Source organism: Squalius cephalus, assembly GCF_949319135.1.
Source record: "Squalius cephalus genome assembly, chromosome: 4".
Lineage (NCBI taxonomy): Eukaryota > Metazoa > Chordata > Actinopteri > Cypriniformes > Leuciscidae > Squalius > Squalius cephalus.
In genome coordinates, this window is record NC_137125.1 from 16,702,656 (window position 1) to 16,716,779 (window position 14,124).

Genomic DNA, 14,124 nt, shown 5'->3' on the forward strand with positions numbered 1-14,124 from the left:
AAGCGTGCTTCTAACTTATCTAGTTAAGAACGACATACGTCCACAACTTACAACGCCTTTTCCTAGCATGCCAGATGGCAATTATAGATGTGGCAGTTGTGCCCAGTGCTCGTACACATATAAGTGTAAAAATTTTAATCATCCACACACTGGTAAGACATTATCTATTCGCGGCACTATCACATGTAGCACCACACATGTTATTTATTTAATCAGTTGCCCATGTGGGTTATCATATGTTGGTAAAACAACGAGAGCGCTACGGACTAGAATCAGTGAGCACAGAAGCACCATCAGAAAAGGAGATGAACGCAGTCCTGTTGCCGCTCATTTTAAATTAGCTGGGCATAATGTCAGCGCCCTTAGATATATCGGGGTAGAGCGGGTCAATAAACCGTTTAGAGGAGGAGATCACGGTAAAAGGCTTCTCCAACGGGAAACTTTTTGGATTTATTATTTAAACACAATGTCTCCTTATGGCCTGAATGAAGAGTTTGATATAAAGCCATTCTTATAATGTATGGCTTTGTCATGTTATATGTCATAATATAATTTGTATTTATGTAGCCTATGTAATTGATTGTGGGTTTATATATACATGACATGTATGTGAGTATTTACTGATTGTTTAGGTAATTTCCTGTTTCTGACTACATTTTAGCAAGTTATATGCATATGTGGGGCTTTTTCTCCAAAAAAAAAAAAAAAAAAAAATTTCTTTTTGTGGGGTTAATATGTGTTGTTGGGGTTAACTTATATATATATATATATGGAATTGTTTCCTGTGTATGTTGATTGTTTTTTCTATGCAATTGTTCTCTTAATTCAATAATGAGTGGGGTCATTAGGCTTGTTTAGACCCAATCAAGCTAATTGTAATCACAGGGTGGGTCAGTTGATTGTAAGGCCTACATATCTCTGTATCAAATGTGCTTTACCATTTGCCTGAAGAAGACCCAGTAGGGTCGAAACGTTGCTTTTTTTTTTTATTAAAGTATGGGAGTAAGCAGTGTTGCGGACATTTCAATCTTTTCTATTTAGTAGTCCTTTTTGTCCAGCACCTGCCAGATGTTGGGATGTGCACACAATAATCTCAGCATATAGTGGAGAAGATTAGCCAGAGTAAAAGAGCTCCAGTGGGAGCATAGGAGACATCACTGCTGTGACAGTGGAGAAGATTAGCCGGAGTAAAAGAGCTCCAGTGGGAGCATAGGAGACATCACTGCTGTAACAGTGGAGACATTAGCCAGAGTAAAAGAGCTCCAGTGGGAGCATAGGAGACATCACTGCTGCGGCAGTGGAGACATTAGCCAGAGTAAAAGAGCTCCAGTGGGAGCATAGGAGACATCACTGCTGTGGCAGTCACTGCATGAAAATTGGGATTTCCGACCCCGTAAACGGCCGCAAATCTCCCTAATTTTCGGCAGTTAACGACAATTTACAGCCTGTGAACGTCGCGTTCGTCTGTGCCGAATATTGTCGGAAACGAACCATGACGTATGCAGAGCGCTCGCGCCGGAGGTGTGAATGGCTCTAATTACCATATGAATAGCAGCTCCCGCCAGAGAAAGGCTTGAATTTCCTCACTCACTATTGGTTGAACCCACGTGGTTTAAACAAGAAAAATCACTCGTGATTGGTTGGCAGATCTGTTACTATTGGTCACCCTCGCTCATTATAAATTCAAAAAATTATAATATTCATATAAATTATATATAAATTATTTTTTTATATTCATAATATGCTATTCTGTGGTATATTCATGTCATTGTTAACCTATCGACTACTACACTATTACCATCAAGGACATGAATTTATAAAGGAAAGGAAAATTTGCCAGGGACATGCTGTTTATTCAAAGAAAGAGCTTTATTAGCACAAACACAAAACAATACACCTATGTACAAAGCATAGATCATCTGCACACACAACATATTGGAAGCTCAGTGTCTGTTTTCATCTTCGGAGCTGTAGGTGACTAGCGGCGCTATCTCTGAATTCGATCCACTTTGAAAACGTCTGTGGTGCGTTGTCCTGTATTTAGGAGTCGCCTCTAATCTCGACTGCAGCGTAGCACAGAGCTCTGTGAGCTCCTGGCTGGTGGTTGAACTTCATCGGACATCAGATCTATGGTGGCGCACTTCCAAATGCCCACGTCATCCTCACCTAGCACACCGTCTCGCTTCTAGCAGCTGTAAAAACAATACAGACAATCAGTACTGTGATGCACTGTGTATGGACACAAAACATCTATTAATGCACATGAAAAATAGTCACATTGACTAAAAATCTTACCCTCTTTCTTCTCGCCCGACTCCGAGCTGAACTCTTCACAGCTTCGGCCTGCAATGCCAGATCTGGTTGTTTGTACCTGAAGCTCCTGCGTGCTGTCTCGTAGTATGTCTTACAGGCAGCTGGAAAACAATTAAATGAGAGTGATATGAATAAAAACAACACAAGTTACAGTAAAATGAAACAAGGAGAAAGCAGTAAAAGTTACTTACAATGTCGTCATGATCAGCGTCATGAAAATCTGGACTTGCAGACATGGCTCTGAGTAAATGTGAGGTTACGCCCTCGTTATGAGGCGAGGTTACTCTGTGGAAACATGTATGATTAAGATCGTAAACTATAACGGATCTATTTTCAAGAGAATGAAAGAATATTCTTTGAATCTTACCTTTAAAATGTTTGTAAGTTTATATGAAAGTAAAAAAATAAAAGAATGTAAGATTCTTTTTTTATTTTTTTACCTTGATCCAGTTCGTAGCGCCCACAATTTGTCTCAGAGTTGTGAAGATGGCATACTGCTTCCTGTAAATTACAGGATTATTTACATTAAACAAATAATAGCCATCAGCCATCATTATGAGGTGATGTTACTCTGTGGAAACAAAATGTATGATTAAGATCAGTATCTATAACGGATCTATTTTCTTATACAAGAGAATGAAAGCATATTCTTTGAATCTTACCTTTAAAATGTTTGTAAGCTTTTATGAAAGTAAAAAAAAATAAAAGAATGTAAGATTCTTTTTTTTTTTTACCTTGCTCCAGTTCGTAGCGCCCACAATTTGTCTCAGAGTTGAGAAGATGGCATACTGCTTCCTGTAAATTACAGGATTATTTACAAGTCGCCTCTAATCTCGACTGCAGCGTGGTACAGAGCTCGGTGAGCTCCTGGCTGCGAAAGGACGGAGGTCGCACAATCCATCCAGACATCCCGCCGACGATGCCGTCTTCCTCATCAGACATCAGGTCTATGGTAGCACACTTCCGAAGGCCCACTTCATCCTCAGCTAGCACACTCTGTCTCGCTTCTAGCAGCTGTAAAAACCAATAAAGATAATCAATACTGCGCAATACACTGCGTATGGACAACACACATCTATTAATGCACCTGAAAAATAGTCACATTGAGCAAAAACTAATCTAATAAATCGTACCGTCTTTCTTATCGCTCGACTCCGAGCTGAATTCACCACAGCTTCCGCCTGCAATGCAAGATCTGGTTGTTTGTACCTGAAGCTCCTGCGCACTGTCGTGTAATATGTCTTAAAGGCAGCTGAAAAACAATTAATTGAGAGTGATATTAATAAGAACAACATAAGTCACAGTAAAATTAATAAGAACAACATAAGTCACAGTAATATTAAAAAATAAAGGAGAAAAAATGCAACCGGGTGAAATTCAAGAAATACACACCGGAAGCAAACTATGCTTTTTGAAATTGGGGTTTTATTCTGACTGCTGTTTAAAATAAGTGACAGCGGTCAATGGAAGCACAATTAAACACATAAAAGTCTGATTAAGAAAAAAGTTTGCCTTGTTCGAAGAGATTTCACAAGAAAAAAAAATAGATTTCACTAGTTAAACAAAAAAAAAAAAAAAAAAAAAATTGTAGAAACAGTTTACAGTAAATTTGAAGATGACAATCAAATGTCACAAAAAGCTTAACCAGTGGATCAATGCCCAAATCCACAGAATACTTAACTCAATTCAAACTGAAATGCAGTGTAATACATTGCAACTGGTCAGATTTAAATTGATTTCTCCAAACCAAAATACGTTACAATTAAATATGATAACACAAACTGGAATACGGCAGTGGCTGAGGTAACGTTAGGCCTAAGTTACAAGAGAAATAAAAGCACTTTAACAAAGCCACAACCCACGTTTAATCATGCCATGCGGAACCAGAAATATGCATTTAACCATTAAGTTATACTGTATAATCACAGAATATAGATTCAACTAATTAACAGATTTATCAAATAAACATGCCATCAGAAAATTTCCCCCATAAACCATGAAACGTACATACCCAATCCTTTACCGTCCGATCACCACGAGGTTCACTCGTCACACATGCGCTCCAAATAAATCTATAAACAAAAATGTACACATCAAATGTTCTTTTAACTTCGCTTCACAACTTATTTGTGCATATTAAAGATATTGGAGTAATATTTACCAAGAAAGAAGAACGTATAACACAGAATCCGCTCGATGCACGCACCGTCATGGAGCTCTCCTGAACAGTGTAAAATGGCGTCTCTGGTCGCGCGCACGCGTCCAGCACAAGTGAATAGTAGCGCGAGAAGAGAAGGATTTCTTAAAGGGGCCACACACATTTTTAATGCAAAATAGAAACGAGGTATATTTACACTACTACTAGGCCAGAAAAGTAACAAAAAAGTTACTTACACACAATATTGTCATTATCAGCATCATGTCAATTGATCTAAGTAAAAATATATGCACAGAATTGAGAAAATAGTATTTAGCCTATAGAGATAAATTGTGGCCTATCACAGGGCAAACATGTGAATGTTCACGGTACATTTTATGCAAACAACTCTAATCGTAGTTGTAACTCTATATGTACAGTAGGCATAATTCTTGTCATTGCGTGTGTGTATGCAGCATGAGTCAAATACAATCTTCTGTTTGTGTTGTATTATGCACAGTGGTTGGGCTCTAAGAGATTGTGATGCTGTTTGCATGGAATGCACATTTTACCTTTGTGGCAAAGCCTGATTGAAATTACTTGTTGAAATAAATGGTTTTGTGTCTTTTTTACATAACATTGGCTATTGCTAATGACACATAGTAACTAATCTAGCTACTTTCATTAAATATATCAATTTAAGCTAAAGTCTATAATTAGGCTTTACTGAGCCTGATCTATTAATACCAGAGATTTTCTTAGAATTAAGTAAATACCTTTTAGAAAAATGTTACCTGGGGTCTCACCGGGACACGCAAATATGAGTCGATCACCCCTATTTTATTCAAACTCCACTGGCTACCTGTCACATTCAGGATTGATTTAAAAAATTTACTATTTGTGTATAAAGCTCTTAACAAACCGGCCCCCAATATCTGACCAATCTCCTCTGCCCGTACACTCCATCTCGTACTTTGAGATCCAGTGATCACTGTGTTCTCATCGTGCCCAGATCCAGACTTAAAAAATGAGGCGACTGCACTTTTGCGACTGCAGGCCCAAAACTTTGGAACAGTCTACCCCTCTATATCAGACTAGCTCCCTCAATTTCCATCTTCAAAACATCCTTGAAAACTTATTTATTTTCTCTTGCTTTTAATACCCCTTGACTATGATACAACTATTGCCTTTTTTTTTTTTTTTTTTTTTTTTTTTTTTTTTTTTAATTGTCCTGTTTCTGCCCTGCATTTTATCTATTGCCCTGTACAGCACTTTGGTCAGCCTTGGCTGTTTTTAATTGTGCGTTATAAATAAATATTGTATTGTATTGTATTTTTTTTAGAATTAAGTTAATACCTTTTAGTCACCTGGGATAAAACTCCCCCTGCTACCCTCATTTGCATTTGTAAAGCTCACAGCAGTCTCATTTACATGTTAAAGCATTAGAGGGAGGGGGGTCATGGGGCAAGCAAGTCCCACGTCAATTTCCGACAATTTCCGACAGTTTGCAGTGTTGCCTGTAAATTGCCGTTTGCAGTCGTAAACCTGAACTTTCACGACAATCTACAGCGCCGTTAACTGTCGAAAATCCCACTTTTCATGCAGTGATATAGGTGCATATAGGTGCATATATAGGTGAACATATAGGTGCATATATAGGTGAACATATAGGTGCATATATAGGTGAACATATAGGTGCATATATGTACATATAATATAGGAAAACAGCCAATTTTATTGAAAAAACAATGTTATTAAAAACCTATATCAAAACCTATATTAAAACATGTTTATATAGGTTACTTCCATGTGGGATATCAGCTAAATAAATCAGCTTGACGGAGAGATAAAATCTCAAGCGCTCAGTCAGTGTGTTCAGTGAGTAAAAATAAATCTATGCTAAACTTATACTTTACTATTAGCCTCTAACACACACTGGCGTGTAAAATCTAAGAATTTATTAGCCAATGGCTAGTGATAGACATTTAGTCGTCCAGAGTGAAGATTTAGATTTAGAGTGAAGATATGCGAGTGATTCACTCACTTTGTAGAGGGTTGAAAACTCAAACATAATGGCATTACAATCGTCAGAAACCATATTAAACATGTTATCTAACCAAGTTACATTAGGAAGAACATACCTGATATGAAGAGATCACTGCACAAGCTAAATCCATTGCTTGATGGCTCCCATCTCTCTGTTTTGTTGTGTTGGTTAGCACGTTTTATTGCAGTGAACCATTTCAGTCGTCTATCAGGATCATTAGAAATACAATAAAATGATTTCCTCTTTGCTTTCATCCGCCTGTTCTGGCATCCAGGTGCACAGTAGCTGTCCACCATGTTGAAATAGTAAGGTTTTTAAATTATCATTCAACCGCTATCGATACCACTGCTACATCCACCCTGGCACTCTCCTGACCTAATCTATGCAGCCTAACATTGAATTATAGAAGTTGATGTGTATGCTAGATCAAAGAGATGTGTTTTTAGTCTATGTGGTAGGTATGGGGACACTGAGACCTGGGGAAGAATGACTGGTAGGGGTCCTAGGATTAATAATTGTCACACAAATTAGACCAGGTGAAAGAACTAATTTAAAGGGAGACAAAACGATCAGAAGAGTAGAAGGTGAATGGGAAGCTGAGCTCTATGATCGTTCATGAGCGAGCTGATGATTATTGCAGTGCATAACACAAGCTGTTAAGGCAAGGTAGTAACTGCTTTTGTGGTTTTGTTTATTGTTTTCTAAGCGTAATGTTATGTTCCTTGTTTGTGGCAGCATTTTGATGCTTCAGGAACGGGGCTGATGACTAATATATCAGTGGACAGCATGATCTACTAAAACCAGGTATTAGCTGAATCGAAAGTTGGTATTTCGTTGGTATGTACTAACTTGTGCATTTTTATTGTGCATTTTTATTGATACATTGTAGCATTTTCAGCCGTTTTGGTTCCTTTTCACACCACACTAATTGCTCTGGTCCGAACCAGTTTATGAGTTGATAAAACAAACCAAAATGCAGTCACGTGACAGCATCCACATCACTCGTTGGCCAGATGTGTCTTGAACGCATTTCCATAACTGCACTTCGATTGGTCAGAATTACCAACAGAACTCCCAGAAGTAAACAAAGAGGTGGAAAATCCGGCAGACAACACAACTACACCACTTTAGACAGACAATAATATTTGAGAATTAAGCGAGGATGCGGCTCGAAAATAATGTGTTGATGCACTGCACGCGGCGAAGGCGTATCGCAAGTCACTTCAGGAGGAGGCATGCATTAATGTTGCTAAACAGTGACATGCTCATCATCCAAAAAAAATACCAATGATCCATCAGGTAATGTTGTGCTCGTTCTCTCTTTAAAATTTAAAGTTTTTGACAGTTGGGACCTAATATGGTCATCAGACCAAATTTCTATCAGGCTCCGCACCTCCTCACAACTCCAAGTTTGTCCGTGAGCTGCCATGCTTAAAGTGCAAACTGTCAACAAACATTTCTCATCCCATAATGCACAGCCCAGCTACGGCAACTGGTTTAGTCCAAAAATGCACAGTTCTTAGGCAGTTGGTTCTGTTCGAGGTTAGATCATGTTCTCACCACAAACTGCTCCAGAGTTTGTTTGAAAGCGTACTGAGACCACCTTGAACGCTTGTTTGGTCCGCTTTTGGTGCGCACCCGAGTGCCATAGCCGCATTCACACCTGTCCAAATGAACCGCACCAATGGGGAAAACAAACTCTAGTGCAGTTCAACCAAACTAAATGTGGCAGGTGTGAAAGCACCCTAAGTGTCCTCAGCATATGTTGAGTGAGTCCCTCTTTTTGACTAGACATTTTGTTGGGAAGTAATGACATAGCATGGTGTTCATGAGAATGAAGGATTGCTGAGCTGTTTGTTTAAATGTGTTTGTGTTTTTTCTTTTTAGGTTTTCCCAGGCGTTGGCACTCGAGGGGCAGTGGGCACATGTGTGGTGTTTACTTGTAGTGAATGCAGTGGTTTGGTGTGAGGGTGTCACATATAGGTAATGCTATGGTGAATGAATTGTTTGTTTGGAGTATTTATTTATTTATTCACTCCACTTGTACCTCAGTGTATTGCCTGGGTTGTTTTATTTTGTTCTTTTTGATTAGGCTATGTTTCTTTTATGTTTCCCTATGGAAGGGACTTTGTTAAATAAAACTGCTGTGTAAAAGCGTTTTCAAAATCCTAACTGCTGGTTCATTTTATACATGATTTACCTGTGAGCTCCTTCAGTGGGCGAGGTTACATCTAGATTTAAACTGACAGAGTGTGTCTGCTTCCCGGACAATGTTAGGAAGACTGTTCCAGAGTTTTGGTGCTAAATAGGAGAAGGATCTACCGCCAGCAGTCGCTGTTGTCGTGTAAATGAACGGCTAAAATGCATAAGTTTTTAGTTGAAAATGGTGTAGAGTAAACTGCCCCTAAGAATGAGTGTCTGTGACAGCAAGACTTGACTTAATAGGTCTTCAAACCAGGGTTTCCGTTGTCCGGTAATTGCCGGACATTGGCCGGAAAAAAAATGAAATGTCCGACAAAATTAAATCTCTCCGGTCAAATTGTCCGATTAAAATTGCCTAATAATCCCACCCCCTAACACAATCTGAATTTGAGAATAAGCCTAAAATGTATAAAGCAAAAATACACAGACCTTTGGCTATGTTATAAAGGAAAAGGCTCTACCGTTTGAAAGTTATTAAACATTATTACATGGCTTGGTTGAATTCCAATGTGGAATGCGGTCTGTTATTTCTTGATATCAGACCGCTGCGAAGCACTAGCGGCGGCAGGATTTTGATTGTAGGTGGGCCTCCAGAAAACTGGATGGGCCAGTTAAAATAAGCCAAAAAATAAATAAAAACGGGTTCCCCTTCATCTCCGTTTCAGCGTTTTTCTGTGGCACTGAGGACAGCGACTCAGTAGCCTACCTGAATTTAATGCGTAATTAGCATAGGTTAAAAAAAAACTTAAACAGGAATTTGTTGTTGCTTTTTTAATACAATTACAATTTAATTTAATTTATCGTTTAATAAAATTATAGGCCTATTATTTTTAGTTTATTAACAGCAACAACAGCTGTAAAGATGAAGTTGACGATCGCCATCTCCGTAGTGAACGCGCCTAGAGAGAAATGCACATCATGGATTACATAATCATTTCTTTTCGTTTTAAATTGTTAAAAAGACATTTCAAGCTTTCTTAAGATATATTTCATGTATGTGAGGCCTACGCTAGAGTTTCGTTAAATTAGGATGAGATGCGCTCCTGTTTACGAGCAATGCAAGTGACCGCACGGGCGCCTGCATGATTAGGCCTATCGTCTGCTATATTTGCTTCTTATTTTTATAAATCCAGGCAATTGGTTGATAAAAAAATTATTAAAATTAAGATACAATTTATACAAAAATGCTTTCTTCAAAACAAAAAACTTAATTAAGTGGTCAAAATCATGTCTGACCCGCTCCATGTCTCTCGATATTGCGCATCCTATCTTACTCGTGCGGTTCCTTTTTCATAATCAACATAAATTAAAAAATAACATTATAATATTTTAACAAATATTAAACTAAATGAGCTTATTTAATGGCTACAACACGTATAGTAGACATAGACTCTCTATTTGTATAAATTGCTGCACATTCATTTTATTCCTAGGTTGAAAGGCATTTGTTTGTGCATGCATAGCAAAACATATCTGCAACATTTATCAAGTTCACTGATAATTATGCGTGCATTTATTAATTATTATCTTAATGAATAATGTAACAAGGACAAAGCATATAAACTGTGTTGTTTCGTTTAGAATGGAATGGATCGCAAATAGATCCGTAGAAGGAAATGGGTAGGAAATGGGTCTCGAGTGTTCCTGCAGAGAGGGGGTTCTCGCTGCAGAATCGGATCAAGACGAAGCAGCGAAGTCGCCTTGCGGAGAACAAGGTTACGCGGCTTATGCGCATTGCAAGTTGTGGAGAGACACTGGGAAGTTCGCTTGAGTAAAAACAATAGGCTTCAGATATTTTATGGGGGGAAGGGGGATTGGTTTGTTAAACTATGAATGTGAAACCATAATAAAAACAATTGCCGTTGATTGACGCCAATCGGACGTTCATGTTTTTTTCCGTCTATTTGAAAGTTAGGCTAATAAACATGTTGCTTTCGGCCTGATTATGTAATTTTTTAAGTTACATACCCTGCCTCCAGTTTTCCTCAACTTGACTAATTAAGAGGCGATATTTGGCCGGCATATCATCAAAATGTCCGTAAAACGAAACCTCTGCCGGTCACTTTGACCGGCACCATTTTTTTCTAGCGGAAACTCTGCTTCAAACGCAAAGCTTCACGGAGAGAGCAGTTGCAATGCGCCAAGTTCAAACTAGATGGACATTTAAGAGATACGGTACACAGTCATATTACTTATTACACAGCATTTCGCCACATAAATAATTATGGAGATAAGTGATATTGATTTCAGATTAAACTGTTTTAAAATCGTACCCGTCTGTTTCTTATAATCTGACAGTGTACAAAACAATAGTCACAAAATGGCAGCAGCTGCGTTAGTATGAAACGATAGAGCGAGTCCATGATACTGGATGGCATAATTAAATAACTGTACACAAAATATTGATTTGACCAAGTTTTAATATTTTATAAGCTTACCATATGCAAAACTTCCACAAAGAAAAACTGTTCCTAGCAAGCGTATAGCACTGCTGACTTCAGTAACCCGGATGAGCCTGTGTTTCTGTTTTCAGCGATTGTTATCTTAGTCAGGGGGCCAATTCTGAAAAGGGCTTCCGTTAAGACTTTTGCGGACATGTTTTGGTACAAGCTGTCACCCTATTTTTTTAGTTAGAAGACACCCATAGGTAAGATATTAGGGTGGTTGTCAAGCTGAATTTTTGTTTTTGTTACTTGTACAAGCAATTTCAGGCCAATTTTTTGGTTTCCTGCTCAACACGACATGCCAACAGTAAATGTTGAATATCTCCACAACCACAAGGACCATATTCATAAAAATGGTATCAAATGAAAGCCAACACTCATGGGATGTCTGCTGACGTGTCAGAATGAACATTTATTGTACAGTCTAAGAGACAACAGAACTAGAACAAGAAAAAAACAATCTCCGCCTAAAGAGAACCAGTTTTCAAAGTGAATATCAGCTTGGAAACATAACCTAGTATCCCAAAACCTCTATCAATCAGTACCCATATCTATGGGAATGAGTCAAGCCAAGTTTAAAGCTTGTAGGGAGAGACAGTGCAATGCTGCACAAGTTATAATACTTTAATGTCAAGGCGGAAATTTAGAACTGTAGATGATGGTCTATATTTGACTTAATTAGTGTACCAGGTTGTAACACAAATTATATTTAATTCACATATCACTATAGTTATTAATTCCATCCTAACAAAACTGCTCTCTCACTTCTTTAGGGTTAGGGGTTAGTAACTAGTTAGTAGTAATAACTATGTAATAGTCGTATGACAAAGGTATGTTTTTCCCCATCAAAGCAGTGGCTCTCAGGTTGGCTCTCAGGTTGTCAGTCTCATCCCTTTGAGACTGAATGGATTGAATAAGCAAGGTCAAGCTAAGCGCAATGCAAATAATGGTGTGTGTCTATTATATTGCAAAAATATTGCACAATATTATACTACAATAATCTCCAGAAAGAGCACAAAGACACCACTTCCTGAAAAATCACTTCAATCAAAGGGCTTTATCTTGGCTGTATTTTCCATATTTGTCTTGACAAATGAAACATTTTTCCCAATCAATATCTCTTCCTATTTGTTTTTCTTTGGACGCTAGGCTTACTGCTCCCTCTGGATCCATGTTATCTCATCTGAAGGCAAAGAATTTTTTCACTACACTAGTCTGATTGGTTTCTGAGTGGATCACTACAATGTCCTCTGACATAAGCTGAGGGCTTTGCTATCTAACAAACTCATTAGCTATAGCAGACTGTAAAATAGGCTGCTGTGCAGCAAATAAATTAAAAACATAATATTTCCATTACACATCTGCACAAAACTTAATTTACCTATTAGTAAGTAAGCTAGTAATTATGAAAGTAAATTAGCCTAGCTATACACTCACCTAAAGGATTATTAGGAACACCTGTTCAATTTATCATTAATGCAATTATCTAATCAACCAATCACATGGCTGTTGCTTCAATGCATTTAGGGGTGTTGGTCCTGGTCAAGACAATCTCCTGAACTCCAAACTGAATGTCAGAAATTGTCAGGGAAAGAAAGGTGATTTAAGCAATTTTGAGCGTGGCATGGTTGTTGGTGCCAGACGGGCCGGTCTGAGTATTTCACAATCTGCTCAGTTACTGGGATTTTCACGCACAGCCATTTCTAGGGTTTACAAAGAATGGTGTGAAAACGGAAAAACATCCAGTATGCGGCAGTCCTTTGGGCGAAAATGCCTTGTTGATGCTAGAGGTCAGAGGAGAATGGGCCGACTGATTCAAGCTGATAGAAGAGCAACTTTGACTGAAATAACCACTCGTTACAACCGAAGTATGCAGCAAAGCATTTGTGAAGCCACAACACGCACAACCTTGAGGCGGATGGGCTACAACAGCAGAAGACCCCACCGGGTACCACTCATCTCCACTACAAATAGGAAAAAGAGGCTACAATTTGCACAAGCTCACCAAAATTGGACAGTTGAAGACTGGAAAAATGTTGCCTGGTCTGATGAGTCTCGATTTCTGTTGAGACATTCAGATGGTAGAGTCAGAATTTGGCGTAAACAGAATGAGAACATGGATCCATCATGCCTTGTTACCACTGTGCAGGCTGGTGGTGTTGGTGTAATGGTGTGGGGGATGTTTTCTTGGCACACTTTAGGCCCCTTAGTGCCAATTGGGCATCGTTTAAATGCCACGGCCTACCTGAGCATTGTTTCTGACCATGTCCATCCCTTTATGACCACCATGTACCCAACCTCTGATGGCTACTTCCAGCAGGATAATGCACCATGTCACAAAGCTCAAATCATTTCAAATTGGTTTCTTGAACATGACAATGAGTTCACTGTACTAAAATGGCCCCCACAGTCACCAGATCTCAACCCAATAGAGCAGTGGTTCCCAATCCTGGTCCTGGGGACCCACAGCTCTGCACAGTTTGTATGTCTCCCTCATTTAACACACCTGATTCAGATCATCATCTCGTTAGGAAAGAGCTCTATGAACTGAACTGGGTGTGTCAGATAAAGGAGACATATAAAATGTGCAGAGCTGTGGGTCCCCAGGACCAGGATTGAGAACCACTGCAATAGAGCATCTTTGGGATGTGGTGGAACGGGAGCTTCGTGCCCTGGATGTGCATCCCACAAATCTCCATCAACTGCAAGATGCTATCCTATCAATATGGGCCAACATTTCTAAAGAATGCTTTCAGCACCTTGTTGAATCAATGCCACGTAGAATTAAGGCAGTTCTGAAGGCGAAAGGGGGTCAAACACAGTATTAGTATGGTGTTCCTAATAATCCTTTAGGTGAGTGTATGTCTGGTAAGTATATAGCTAGTTGGAAAACAGTTTAGCTTACCTGTTTCTGGCAACATTTGATGGTAGAATGGTAGAATCTTGAGGTAAATGTTTGTGTAGACAAATAGATCAAGTTA

General features: G+C 38.8%; 1 protein-coding gene and 1 long non-coding RNA gene across 4 annotated transcripts in view; both read right to left on the reverse strand.

Moving 5' to 3' along the window:
* Window positions 1–14,124, reverse strand: part of LOC307157330 (uncharacterized protein) — a 599,307-nt gene that overhangs the window by 494,121 nt on the left and 91,062 nt on the right. The window lies entirely within an intron of this gene.
* On the reverse strand, window positions 1,847–4,820 carry LOC307157088. Of its 2 annotated transcripts, none has more exons than XR_013820855.1 (8): window positions 4,475–4,820; window positions 4,325–4,385; window positions 3,447–3,565; window positions 3,048–3,327; window positions 2,754–2,814; window positions 2,505–2,598; window positions 2,296–2,414; window positions 1,847–2,192 (listed from the first exon to the last, which is right to left on the reverse strand). It is a non-coding gene; the product is annotated as an uncharacterized lncRNA (long non-coding RNA). The 2 variants fall into 2 exon arrangements; XR_013820856.1 differs by having other exon boundaries at window positions 1,857–2,192; window positions 2,754–2,884; window positions 4,475–4,559.